General features: G+C 32.8%; 1 long non-coding RNA gene across 1 annotated transcript in view; it reads right to left on the bottom strand.

Annotated features, from left to right (window-relative positions):
• The window catches only part of LOC110269724, a 26,459-nt gene extending 12,020 nt beyond the window's left edge, over positions 1 to 14,439 (bottom strand). Inside the window, exon 1 of the long non-coding RNA XR_002358488.1 lies at positions 14,360 to 14,439. This is a non-coding gene — a long non-coding RNA (uncharacterized LOC110269724). The remainder of the gene's footprint in view (positions 1 to 14,359) is intronic.

A 14,439-nucleotide genomic window follows, 5' to 3' on the forward strand; every position in this document is an offset into this window, starting at 1 on the left:
TCTTAACAGTATCACAGATCTGCAAGAATTTAGTTAAGAACTAAAAAGGATCTTCGGATGGAAGTCCATGAAACTTGCAGTTCTGTTGCATCAGAGAAACTAATTGAGGTTTAGGCTCAAAAGTGTTTGCTCCAATGGCAGGGATTGAGATGCTTCTTCAATGTAAATTGGAATTTGGTGCAGTAAAGTCACCAAGCATCTTCCTTGCATTGTTATTATTTTTGGCCATGTCTCCTTCCTTTTCAAAAATTTCTGTTAGATTTTCTCCAGAGAGTTGAGCTTTAGCTTCCCTTAGCTTCCTCTTCAGAGTCCTTTCAGGTTCAGGATCGGCTTCAACAAGAATGTTCTTATCCTTGTTTCTGCTCATATGAAAAAGAAGAGAACACAAAAGAAAATATGGAATCCTCTATGTCACAGTATAGAGATTCCTTATGCAAGTATAAGAAGAGAAGAATGTAAGAAGGAGAAGAGGAAAAATTCGAACACAGAGAGGGGGATGGGGTTTGAATTTTTGGGTGGAGGAGAAGTGTTAGTAGATGAATAAATAAATAGAAGGCGGTGAGGAAGAGAAGAATTTGAAAATTTAAATAAATAAAATAAAAATATTTTAAATTTAAAGTTAAAATTCGAAAATTAAAATTGAAATCAAATTAAATTAAAAATTAAAACAATTAGTTAAAAAAAAGGAATTTTGAAAAAGAGGAAGGTGATTTTCGAAAATTAGAGAGAGAATTAGTTAGGTAGTTTTGAAAAAAGATAAGAATAATCAAACAAAAAGATAAGATTGATTGAAAATGATTTGAAATTTAATTTTGAAAAGATAAGAAGTTAGAAAAGAAGTTAGAAAATATTTTGAAATTGAATTTGAAAAAGATGTGATTGAAACTTATTTTGAAAAAGATTTGAAAAAGAAATTTAAAAAGATTTGATTTTGAAAATTAAAGTTGATTACTTGACTAACAAGAAACTAAAAGATATGATTTTAAAATTTAAAGAATGAACCCTTCTTAATAGGCAAGTAACAACTTAATATTTTTGAATCAATCACATTAATTGTTAGTATTAAATTCGAAAATATGAAATAGAAATAAGAAAAAGATTTTTGAAAATCAATTTAAAATTTTCGAAAATTATGAAAGAAAAATGAAAAAGATTTGATTTTTTTGAAAAAGATTTGAAAAAAAGATAGAGTTTTTAAAATGAAAAATTTATTTGACTCATAAGAAACAACTAAATTTTAAAAAGTTTTGAAAAAGTCAACTCAAATTTTAAAAAATTTATGAGTGAAAAAGGGAAAGATATTTTTTGATTTTTTGAATTTTTAATGATGAAAGAGAAAACATCAAAAAGACTCAATGCATGAAAATTTTGGATCAAAACATGTGATGCATGCAAGAACACTTTGAATGTCAAGATGAACACCAAGAACTTATTTTTGAGAAATTTTCAAGAAAAGAAAACATGCAAGACACCAAACTTAAAAATTTTTTATTCTTTAGACATTAATGTTTCAAGAATGCATATGAAAAACAAGAAAAGACACAAAACAAAAAAATATGAAGATCAAACAAGAAGACTGGCCAAGAACAATTTGAAGATCATGAAGAATGCAATGCATGAAATTTTCGAAAATAATTTTTTTTTTAGAAAATAAAAAAGATGCAATTGACACTAAACTTAAAACTTGACTCTAGACTCAAAAAAGAAACACAAAAATATTTTTGATTTTTTCAAAAATTATTTTGGAAAAACGAAAAAGAAGAAATATTTATTTATTTAATTATTTTTTCGTATTTTTCGAAAATAAGAAATAAAAGCTTAAAATTAAAATAAAATTACCTAATCTGAGCAACAAGAGGAACCGTCAGTTGTCCAAACTCGAACAAATCCCCGGCAACGGCGCTAAAAACTTGGTGCACGAAATTGTGATCATCAATGGTGCCAACAACTTGGTACGCACAATTGTAATCTCAACTCTTTATCACAACTTCGCACAACTAACCAGCAAGTGCACTGGGTCGTCCAAGTAATAAACCTTACGTGAGTAAGGGTCGATCCCACGGAGATTGTCGGCTTGAAGCAAGCTATGGTCACCTTGTAAATCTCAATCAGGCGAATTCAAAAGGTTATAGAGTTTTAATAATTAAAAGATAAATAAAACATAAACTGGGATAGAGATACTTATGTAATTCATTGGTGAGAATTTCAGATAAGTGTATAAAGATGCTTTCGTTCTTCTGAACCTCCGCTTTCCTGCTGTCTTCATCCAATCATTCCTACTCCCTTCCATGGCAAGCTTTATGTAGGGCATCACCGTTGTCAATGGCTACATCCCATCCTCTCTGTGAAAATGGTCCAATGCGCTGTCACTGCATGGCTAATCATCTGTCGGTTCTCGATCATACTGGAATACGATTTACTATCCTTTTGCGTCTGTCACTATGCCCCACACTCGCGAGTTTTAAGATCGTCACAGCCATCCCTTCCCAGATCCTACTCGGAATACCACAGACAAGGTTTAGACTTTCCGGACCTCAAGAATGGCCATCCATGGGTTCTAACTTATACCATGAAGATTCTAATATCTCGGACTCGGTCCTCTGTATTAGATATCTAAGAGATACTCATTCTAGCTTGTTTGCATGTAAAACGGAAGTGTTTGTTAGGCACGCGTTCATAAGTGAGAATGATGATGAGCGTCACATAATCATCACATTCATCATGTTCTTGGGTGCGAATGGATATCTTAGAATATGAATAAGCTTGAATTGAATAGAAAAACAATAGTACTTTGCATTAATTCATGAGGAACATCAGAGCTCCACACCTTAATCTATGGTGTGTAGAAACTCTACCGTTGAAAATACATAAGTGATGAAGGTCCAGGCATGGCCGAGAGGCCAGCCCCCAAACATGATCTAAAGATAAAAGTAAAGATGTTCCAAAGATGTAAATACAATAGTAAAAAGTCCTATTTATACTAAACTAGCTACTAGGGTTTACAGAAATGAGTAAATGATGCAGAAATCCACTTCTGGGGCCCACTTGGTGTGTGTTTGGGTTGAGCATTGAGCTTTACACGTGTAGAGGCTTCTCTTGGAGTTGAACGCCAGTTTGTAACCTGTTTCTGGCGTTTAACTCTACTTTGCAACCTGTTTTTGGCGTTTAACTCTAGAATGCAGCATGGAACTGGCGTTGAATGCCAGTTTGCGTCATCTAAACTCGGGCAAAGTATGGGCTATTATATATTGCTGGAAAGCCCTGGATGTCTACTTTCCAACGCAATTGAGAGCGCGCCATTTAAAGTTCTGTAGCTCCAGAAAATCCACTTTGAGTGCAGGGAGGTCAGAATCCAACAGCATCTGCAGTCCTTCTTCAACCTCTGAATCTGATTTTTGCTCAAGTCCCTCAATTTCAGCCAGAAATTACTTGAAATCATAGAAAAACACACAAACTCATAGTAAAGTCCAGAAATGTAAATTTTAATTAAAAACTAATAAAAATATACTAAAAACTAACTAAATTATACTGAAAACTATGTAAAAATAATGCCAAAAAGCGTATAAATTATCCGCTCATCATAGAGCATTTGACTGCACAACAAGAGAGCCCACTCATGGACCTCAACAGAAGCATGAGGAATTCCCTCACCAAGAAATCCCTGAGATGCCTCAGGGGATGCACTTCCCTCCACAAAACTACTGGGAGCAAATCAACACTTCCCTAGGAGAATTAAGCTCCAACATGGGACAACTGAGGATGGAGCACCAAGAGCACTCCATCATCCTCCATGAGATTAGAGAAGATCAAAGAGCTATGAGGGAGGAGCAACAAAGACAAGCAAGAGACATAGAGGAGCTCAAGAGCACCATTGGTTCTTCAAGAAGAGGAAGACGCCAGCCTTACTAAGGTGGACCCGTTCCTTAATCTCCTTGTTCTTATTTTCCTATTTTTTGTTTACTATGCTTTATGTTTATGTTTGTGTCTTATTACATGATCATTAGTATTTATGTGTCTATTCCTTAAAGTTATGAATGTCCTATGAATCCATCACTTCTCTTAAATGAAAAATGTTTTAATTACAAAAGAACAAGAAGTACATGGTTTCGAATTCATCCTTGAAACTAGTTTAATTATTTTGATGTGGTGACAATACTTTTTGTTTTCTGAATGAATGCTTGAACAGTGCATATATCTTTTGATATTGTTGTTTATGAATGTTAAATATGTTGGCTCTTGAAGAATAAGGAAAAAGGAGAAATGTTATTTGATGATCTGAAAAATCATAAAAATGATTCTTGAAGCAAGAAAAAGCAGTGAATACAAAAGCTTGCGAAAAAAAAGAGAAGAAAAAAAATGGCGAAAAAAAGGGGGAAAGAAAAAGAAAAAGCAAGCAGAAAAAGCCAAAAGCTCTTTAAACCAAAAGGCAAGAGCAAAAAGCCAATAACCCTTAAAACCAAAAGGCAAGGGTAAAAAGGACCCAAGGCTTTGAGCATCAGTGGATAGGAGGGCCTAAAGGAATAAAATCCTAGCCTAAGCGGCTAAACCAAGCTGTCCCTAACCATGTGCTTGTGGCGTGAAGGTGTCAAGTGAAAACTTGAGACTGAGCGGTTAAAGTCAAGGTCCAAAGCAAAAAAAGAGTGTGCTTAAGAACCCTGGACACCTCTAATTGGGGACTTTAGCAAAGCTGAGTCACAATCTGAAAAGGTTCACCCAGTTATGTGTCTGTGGCATTTATGTATCCGGTGGTAATACTGGAAAACAAAGTGCTTAGGGCCACGGCCAAGACTTATAAAGTAGCTGTGTTCAAGAATCAACATACTGAACTAGGAGAATCAATAACACTATCTGAATTCTGAGTTCCTATAGATGCCCATCATTCTGAACTTAAAGGGATAAAGTGAGATGCCAAAACTATTCAAGGGGCAAAAAGCTACTAGTCCCGCTCATCTGATTGGAGCTAAGTTTCATTGATATTTTGGAATTTATAGTATATTCTATTCTTTTTATCCTATTTGATTTTCAGTTGCTTGGGGACAAGCAACAATTTAAGTTTGGTGTTGTGATGAGCGGATAATTTATACGCTTTTTGGCATTATTTTTACATAGTTTTCAGTATGATTTAGTTAATTTTTAGTATATTTTTATTAGTTTTTAAATAAAATTCACATTTCTGGACTTTACTATGAGTTTGTATGTTTTTCTGTGATTTCAGGTAATTTCTGGCTGAAATTGAGGGACTTGAGCAAAAATCAGATTCAGAGGTTGAAGAAGGACTGCAGATGCTGTTGGATTCTGACCTCCCTGCATTCAAAGTGGATTTTCTGGAGATACAGGAGTCCAAATAGCGCTCTCTCAATTGCGTTGAAAAGTAGACATCCAGGGCTTTCCAGAAATACATAATAGTCCATACAACTACTGGTTCACAGTTTTTCACGGTTTTTCGCAAAAAGCACATTTTCTAACTCAGAAAGACCTACTGAGTCCGAAAATCACCTTTAAATCCTCAAATTCTCACTCAAACTTTTGAAGTCTAATTTGGGCAATTAATTACTTAATTAACCGGTTTATTAGTTGCGGTTCTTAAAAGTAGTGGATTATGTTGATAAATATGATATTGGTGTTGATCGATTGGTAATGTAGTTGGAAAATTGTTAATGAAGTTTGATATATGAGATATATTGATGTTGATGTGTGGTTGAGGAAAGCTGAAGGTAAAATGTGATAATTTTTGGATAGTATGACATAGAGGGTTGATTTCGATGAAAGTGGAGTTTGGAATGGTTTGGTTTGGTTTTGGTTATGTTTTATAAAGGAATTGTGGAAATTGTGATTTTGGAAAAAAGTTGAATTTTGGTGAACTTTGTCCGATCATAACTTTTGCCTCAATTTTCAAAATTAGTTGAAATTTGCTTAGAATTAAAGATCTTTGAAAACTCTTTAAATTGATATAAAGTTTACAAAATTTGGAATTTTGTGGAAGAAGTTATGATCATTCAACGTTGGTGTTAAAAATCTGAAATTCTGCAAAGTTGCAAAATTTCATGATTTCTGATATGTGCGAGCGCACACCCTGCGAAAATTCTGACCTGTCGCACACACACCTGTGTGCACGCACAGGTAGGAAAGTGCACTCTGTTCGCAGCGCTAGCACAGCTTGTGCGCGCACATATCTAAGGAAGAATTTCAACCTGTGTGGACGCACAAGTTGGGAAGGCCAGTCTGTTGGGGGCGCTGGCACAGGTTGTGCGAGTGAACAAACCATTTTGAGTTTTGACGCCTGTGCGTACGCACACCCCTGTGCGTATGCACACTTTTAAAAATTTCCTTGGCGTTGTGCGTACGCACACGCCCTGTTTCTTAAATTTTGCTTTGTTTTCAACTATTTCACCTTCCCGACGAGGTTATAAGCTTCTATAACACTTTTTAAGACTTTTGGTCATATTTTTGGGTACTCAAACATGGGAAATGGTTTAAGGGTTTTAGACACTATTATGTGGAAAAAGTTAGCGAACAGAGTACTAGGTTTCTGTTGTGCTGGGGAAGGTTTGATGATGTGTGATGAATGGTTGATGAATGAGATGCAAGAGCAAGGAACTGAAATGTGAATGAACAGTGGTTGAAAAGAGTCGAAAACTCTGAATGAAGTAATGGATCCATCTTGTACTAAAAATATTTTTGAAAACCACTGTATCACTTTTTCATTGAGATTATGAGATGCTATGCGCCTGGCAGGGGCCAAGGTTGGATCCCGCCTGTCGAGGTAGCAGCGGCAGCGTAAGGGCGATGGTTCGTCCCACTTGCGCTTAGATGTGAGGTCGGTGGCAATAGATCCCGCTCACATCCCTTCAGATCATCAGAGCGTACAGGCGCAAAACCCTGGATAGTGATCCGAGCACTATATCTCGGTTCCCACATCATGAATCCAAAGGGCAACATCTCCATGGAGATGTGTCGGGTTGGCAGTTGAACCGACAATGTGATATCACAGCCAGTAGGGCAGGCAATCATCATATGCATTTTCTATCTATTTGTATGCTTTGCTTACTTGTAATGGTTTGCCTAATTGAATAACATGCCTAATTGCTATCTAAATTATTTGCCTTATATGCTTCTACTTGTGGGTTACTTGCATTGTATATTATCTGTGTTTTCTACTGGGATTAAGGAGGTTCGGAAGGCGGTGGCAATGGGATCGCACGGAGGATCAGTTGGTGAAGGCTGTGGGACAGCAGTGTTTGGTTAGAGTAGAAATCCCCTAAGATAGATTACCCGGTTTATTTATGTTAAGGTCAATATGATTATGCTTATTTGTTTTAGAATGCTTTAAGTTTGAATATTGTGATGGATATGGAGCTAGGATTGCCTTTGGCGTCCCGGGGTCTTATATCCTACATCACTGGGTACTGCTACCATACTGAGAACTCCCGGTTCTCATACCATATTTCTGTTGTGTTTTTCATATGCAGGTCACAACCCACCTCGGTGAGTTGTTTTGGATGGTGATAGAAGCGGAGGATCTTGGATTCTTTTGGAGTCTTTTAGTTTATGTTGTTTATACATCTCTCCTTTTGTATTTTGTCTTTGCCTAGAGGCTTGTATTATGTGAGAAAAACTTGTATAAGCTATTTTTAAACTGTCATGTTTCTGTATGGTCTGTATATGGATAGCCGGCTTAAACTTCGCGAGTCGTGGCTAGTTCCTTATGGTATTACACTATTATACTATTACCTTTGTTTATATCACATCTGTTTCTTGTGCTTTAAGTTAGACGCTTCTTTAGTACGTTTTGCGCTTTGAAATCCTATTTTTGAGCTATATCCTTCATCGGGCTTCTAGTTTATATCATTCTTTCTATAAATATATTGTGTATGAGCGTAGAACTGTCGTAAGCTCTGATTAACCTTTGCTTTACAACGCGAGGTAAAACTTGGGCTAATTAGGGTGTTACATTTACCCTCTAACAAACTATTTCATAATGCAAATTATAAGGACAAAATAGTCATAAAATTTATTTTGAAAAATCTAATAACTTCACACTAAAATAAAAACAGTTTTATTACTCCTATAACCATGATAACACATCTTCCAACAAAAAAAATACAGAATATCTGTAAATTATTAATAAATAAAAAAATAGACTAAGTGAACGTCAATGTCATCACATTTTTTACCATTTTCATGTTTTGTTTAATTCTATGTTAGTTTTAGTAGTTTAATTTCACTATAATTATTCTATTAAAGTTTTTTTTATTTTTTTTTGAAAAATCTACCAATTTTGTTCTTCATGCACACTTTTATGTGTTTCTCTTATTATCGTCCTTCTCCTTTTTTCAACACGCTCAATTGCATCGCCTCCATCGTCTTTCATTGCCTTCGTTGCAAATTTCATTCGGTTTCACGCATAATTTTCACTTACATTTTTCCTTCTCTTTTAGTTTACTTATTTAATTTATATTTTCAATCATTCTTCTATCCTTTTAATTCATTCCTATCTTTTTACGTAAAAAATAGTTCTGTCTTTTTTTTTTATCAATTTGATGTAAAAAAAACTTTTTTTTATTTTATCAATTTGATGTAGAAAGAAATTTTTTTTATCTAATATGTGTTCTTAATATTTTTTTTATCTAATATGTGTTCTTATATTTTGTTATTAATTTTTTTATCTAATTAAACTATCTTTTATTTAACATATCAAGAATTAAAATTTATTTCTTTTATAATGAGTAGTTTTTGAATCATCTAATTTATAAAAAAAATTACATCTTTTTATTTATTCTAAAATTTAAAAAAATTAAAATTAATATTAATACTTTTAGTAATTATAAGATAAAAAATTTACTTAAACATAATTTTTCTAAAATACTTTATGAATTGACATAAATATAAAACGAACTTTAAAATGATGATGTGAGTACTACTGCTGTCCACCACAACAAAAATAAAAGATGACATATAAATACACAAATTTTTTTCTTTAAAAAAAATCAATAAATGTATACCTAATGCTCTTCGTTAAGAAATAGTTATTTAAGTTTAAATTCATTCTCTCAAATTGTTGATACCATTCAAATGGAATATACTTTAAAATTTTATGACGACTTTGAATAACATAGACTTTCTCTTCCAATATTGAGAAAGTTTCGTATCCATGGTTAGGCCAAGAGATAGAAGAAGACAAAAAAAATTATGTAAGTGTTGACACAATTAATACCTATGTATTAATTACAGTACAAGATCTGACTTTGATAATTATATTTTGTAAATATGAGGCTAATAGAATTACCTGAAAGATAAAGGAGAGTACTACCTATATTTAGTGGAACGAAGAAGAGGACACCATGAGTGAAAGTTGTGCATAAAATAAAAAGGTTACTACAATATGAATGAAGGAAAGTTAATGATAATTACATTTTATTCCGGTACATCAATCACTATTTATTAATAAGGTTAAAATGGGAATACGAAAATTGGACACCATTCTCTCTGTATTCTCTTTATATATATTGTTATAGATGAGTTATTTTTTTCTTACAATTTTTTGGAGATAAAAAAAATAAAAGTAATACATAATTAATTTAATAAATAGAAAAAGATACAAAAAGATAAAAAAAATTAATAAAAGTAGACAAAGATCTGAAAGAAGAGAATGGAATAAGAAAGAAGACGAAGCGATTGGAAGTTATACGTAGAATAAAAAAGTAACCGCAATAGGAAATTGGTAATTTATTTTTTTTGACCTTTTTCAAAATAAAAAGTTATATCAGGTACTCTTTATTAATAGCGATATAATGGTAAAGCGAAAATTGGACACCGAACTCTCCTATTCATATGGTTTACATAGAAAATTAAGAATGAAATGATTTTTAAGAAAAAATATACTTTAGAAGGGATGAAGACAAGGAAAAAAATAGTCTTAATTTATAAAGTTCTGTACTCTGACTTGCAATTCAGTCTCAACTTTAAAAATTTATAAATTTTTATATGTAGTTGATTTTTGTGGTAGCTAGGATTATGACACTAATGTTTGAAAATGAAAATATAGTGAGGAGAAAGAGAGAAGGAATTGAACTAAAAAATTCAATATTAAGGATTAAGTTGTAATTTCAATCAAAGTTTTGTTTTTTCTAATATATATTTTTTTTGCATAAATAACAGTTAAAAACTGTAAAAATGTAATTTAAACTTCTTAAATGAGTAACTAAGTCTAATATTTCAACTAAGTAGACTTCTCCTCGCATTTTTTCTTTGTAACCTACTTTTACATTTTTTTTAAATACAACCAAAACACAATATTTATAAGGTGAAACCATGCAGATATATTTATATTTATTTTAAAAATATAATTATTGATTGATTTTATGTAGGTTGTAAATCAAGACATTATAACATTTGATTGTTTTACTAGAATTATTTTGAGATTTTTCTATCAATACTTAATTTGTTATTTTTAAAATTTAAAATAACAAATCATATTACTTCTTTATTCATGTATAAAATTATTTTTATTTAAGGTTCTTTACATATTCAAATTACAACTTTATTATTATGTCTATACTTCAACATATGTTTGAGGGTAATAATCTATTTCTTCTCGCTGACATAACATACTTATAACATACTTATGAATAAATAACTTCAATTTTAAAAAAGTAATTTTTGATTATTTACTTGTATTTCATCTCTTTAATTTTTATTTAATTATTTTTAATATTATTTATTTATTTATTCGAGGATTCTCTTCAAAAACTATCAATTTAGTATTCAAATTATGTTCTAATTTTGTCTTTACATTTTTTTCAATTCTTTCATATTCAAGAGGAATAACCCAATAAATATCTAACTTTTTCTTCTTCGTTCTTTTTACTATTTCAACTCTTGAAATTTACTTATTAACTATCCTAATATTTATATTTATCTTCACATAATATTTTATTTACATATTAATTCACATAATATTTTTTATTTTTTTAAGTTATTTTTAAAGTGTTATTCACTTTTAAGTGCAACTAAAATTAATAATTTAATATAAATTGATAAATTATTTTACTTTATTAATTAAAATTATGATGTGGTCGTTATTATGTTTCCATTCAACTAATTATAATAATACAAAAAGTTTTTATTTTTTTGAAATTTTAAAAAATATGAATGCAATGATCTTTGAATTACATGACTTTTGTAAACCCCGTTAAATTAGTAAATAATTAGTTAATAAATTAATTTTTAATAAAAAAATTAGAAATGTGAATATTATATTAAATTAGGATCATCAAAACGAGAATTTTGACACTAATTTCGAAGAATTCGGCCCAAGATTAGACCGAACGGGCCAAACCGATTGAATCGGGCCCAAACCGGGTCTGTAGGCCCAACCGGCCCAGAACATAAGTGAACCCAAGTCTCTTTTCTTCCCCCAATTTAGCAGATTCAGTGCTAAAACAAAATAAGGTAAAGGAGAAACGAAAAACACTTCCAAACCCTTACGGTAAATTCAAATCCCCGTAACTCCTCCGTCCAAGCTTCGATCGCCGCACCGTTTGTGGCCACGCAACCACCGCGTCGAGCTCTACGTTTCTATCGGAACAATTTTATAGGTAACTCACTTTATTGTTCTCAGCCACTCCTTCCCCCAATTTTCAAAAATTATGTGAAAGTATTAAATTTCTTTGCTCTTTGGTGTTTTAGGATCCAATTAGCATGAGAAAAATGTTCACTCTTGCTTATACGAAGCTTGGGTAAGGTGAGGATACCATAAATTGTAAGAATCGCGAATTAATTAACTGATTAATTAATGTAAAACAATAATAATTTAATTGCCCGGATTAGGTTCAAAATTTTGGAATATTATTAGAGAATTTAATTATGATTTTTTGGACTCAGTAGATTTTTCTAAGTCAGAAAATGTATTTTTCTCCAAAATCAAGAAAAACCATGAACTGGCAGCCGAACCAGTTGAACTGGTTTATGTCTACCCGGTACTGTGTGAGAAAAATTAGAAACAGTCAAAAACCTTAGAAAAATATTCCAAATGGAAAACTGGGCGTTAATTATAAGGAAAAGTATAGGGAACCAAGTGTCTAACCAGCCAAAAAGTGAACAACTCAATTGATTATAATTATTAATAATTAATTTTAAATTTTTTAAATTCAAAATTAAAAAAATTTAAAACTGATTAAATAAACCTAATTAAAGCCTATAAAAAACCTTCATCTTCTCTCTCACATTAACCTACCCACCTCCAACAACCACACACACAGACCCTCTCTCTCACCATTAGCGTCGGCGCAGTCAATTCCCATCGTCGGAAAAATCCAACTCATCGCATCCTCACCGCGAGAAATCAGAGTTCTAACTTTCTTCTAACTTTCTCTACATTTGGTATGCATGCCTTAGAGATCTCATATAGCAACAGGTACTCACAGAATCTTATACGTTTTTCTTCATATTGGGTCAGTAACCTTCCTCACCTAATCTACGACTACCCTTCTCCTCTAATGGTTCCTTCCGAGGTCGTCTAGTTCATTACCATTACATTAGGATATGTCCTCACTCAGAATAAGGGAAAAGAAGATAGGGCATCCGATTCAGAATCCATTCTTCCAGTCACAACAATGGACCTTGAAGAAAACAATGAAATCACACTTTTTTGGGCTTTTTTGAATCAAAGATCATAGCGTAGAAAAGGACCAGAGGCGTAGATGATCCAGAACTAAACCAATCACCTGCCAGTGGCATTAGTAATGAGACTACCGCTTGTGTCTATCTCGACAGGTAGGGGGAACGGATCCACTCATGCATTTATCCTCTCCAGCAACTCTTTTAGAAATTGTTTAAGGAAGGAGTGGTGGAGCACGAGTTGTTCATGACCAATTACAGAAATATAAAAAAAATATTCATTTAATACGAAAAAAACATCCTAATGCTTAACAAAAGAAATATTCAGTTATATTTTACATTTATAGAATTAAAAAAAACTATGAAATTCTTAAAGAAATAGAGATATTCACATTTGCAATACAAAAAAATTTGAAAAATATATAAAAGAACATCCATTTAGTATGAAAAAAAACATTCTAATACTTAACAGAAGAAACATCTATATATATATTAATTTATTTTTATTAAGATGAATTTCGAGGTCCAACCCATTAAAAAGCATTTGGCTGATTTTTGGCCGGTACCCTCTAGGTTCCCTAGCATTGTTGTAATTATAAAGGTTTGGCCCAAAGTTAGGTCAAACGGGCTAAAAATGCTAACGGGTTGGACCGGGCCCAAGTTGGGCCCAAGCCCAACATATATAAACACTTTAAGGCACCCACTTCAGCTCATTAAATACATTCAAGAGAGGGGGAGCAGCTGAAGTGAGAAGAGAGTTAGGGTTTCCCAAGTTACAATTCACATACAACTTCAATCCATCATATCTCGAGTTACAGTGCTCCAATTCGCGTGCCGTCACTTCTAGCTAAGCCTTGTAGTAAGTTTCTTGAAATCCCCTGCCCAGTTTCTTACCCTAAGAAATTTGTGTTTTTGGATTTTGGATTAAGTGGAATTTTGTGCTTTTGAGTGTTTAGGTACACTCTAGCCCTTGATTGATATTGGTTTTGGCTTCCAAAACTGTTGGGGTAAGGTGAGTTATTCTTGAACCCTTGTGAAATTGTAATTAAGTTGAACCCTAGGTTGATTGGTTATTGATGAGCGGATAATTTATACGCTTTTTGGCATTGTTTTTAGTATGTTTTTAGTATGATTTAATTAGTTTTCATTATATTTTTATTAGTTTTTAATTAAAATTCACATTTCTAGACTTTACTATAAGTTTGTCTATTTTTTTGTGATTTCAGATATTTTCTGGCTGAAATTGAGGAACCTGAGCAAAAATCAGATTCAGAGGTTGAAGAAGGACTGTAGATGCTGATAGATTCTGACCTCCCTGCACTCAAAGTGGATTTTCTGGAGCTACAAAACTACAAATGGCGCGCTTCCAATTGCGTTGGAAAGTAGACATCTAGGGCTTTCCAGCAATATATAATAGTCTATAATTTGCCCCCGTTTAGATGACGCAAACTGGCGTTGAACGCCAGTTCCATGTTGCAGTCTGGCGTTCAGCGCCAGAAACAAGTTGCAAAGTGGAGTTCAACGCCAGAAACACGTTACAAACCGGCGTTCAACTCCAAGAATGACCTCTCCACGTGTAAACTTCAATTTCAGCCCAAGCACACACCAAGTAGGCTCCGGAAGTGGATTTCTGCATCATTTACTTATTTCTGTAAACCCTAGTAACTAGTTTAGTATAAATATGACTTTTTACTATTGTATTTACATCTTTTAGTTTCATCTTTGGATTACTTTTTGATACTTTGATCACGTTTAGGGGGCTGGCCATTCGGCCATGCCTGGACCTTATCACTTATGTATTTTCAACGGTAGAGTTTCTAC

This window comes from Arachis ipaensis, chromosome B03 (assembly GCF_000816755.2).
Source record: "Arachis ipaensis cultivar K30076 chromosome B03, Araip1.1, whole genome shotgun sequence".
Taxonomy (NCBI): Eukaryota; Viridiplantae; Streptophyta; class Magnoliopsida; order Fabales; family Fabaceae; genus Arachis; species Arachis ipaensis.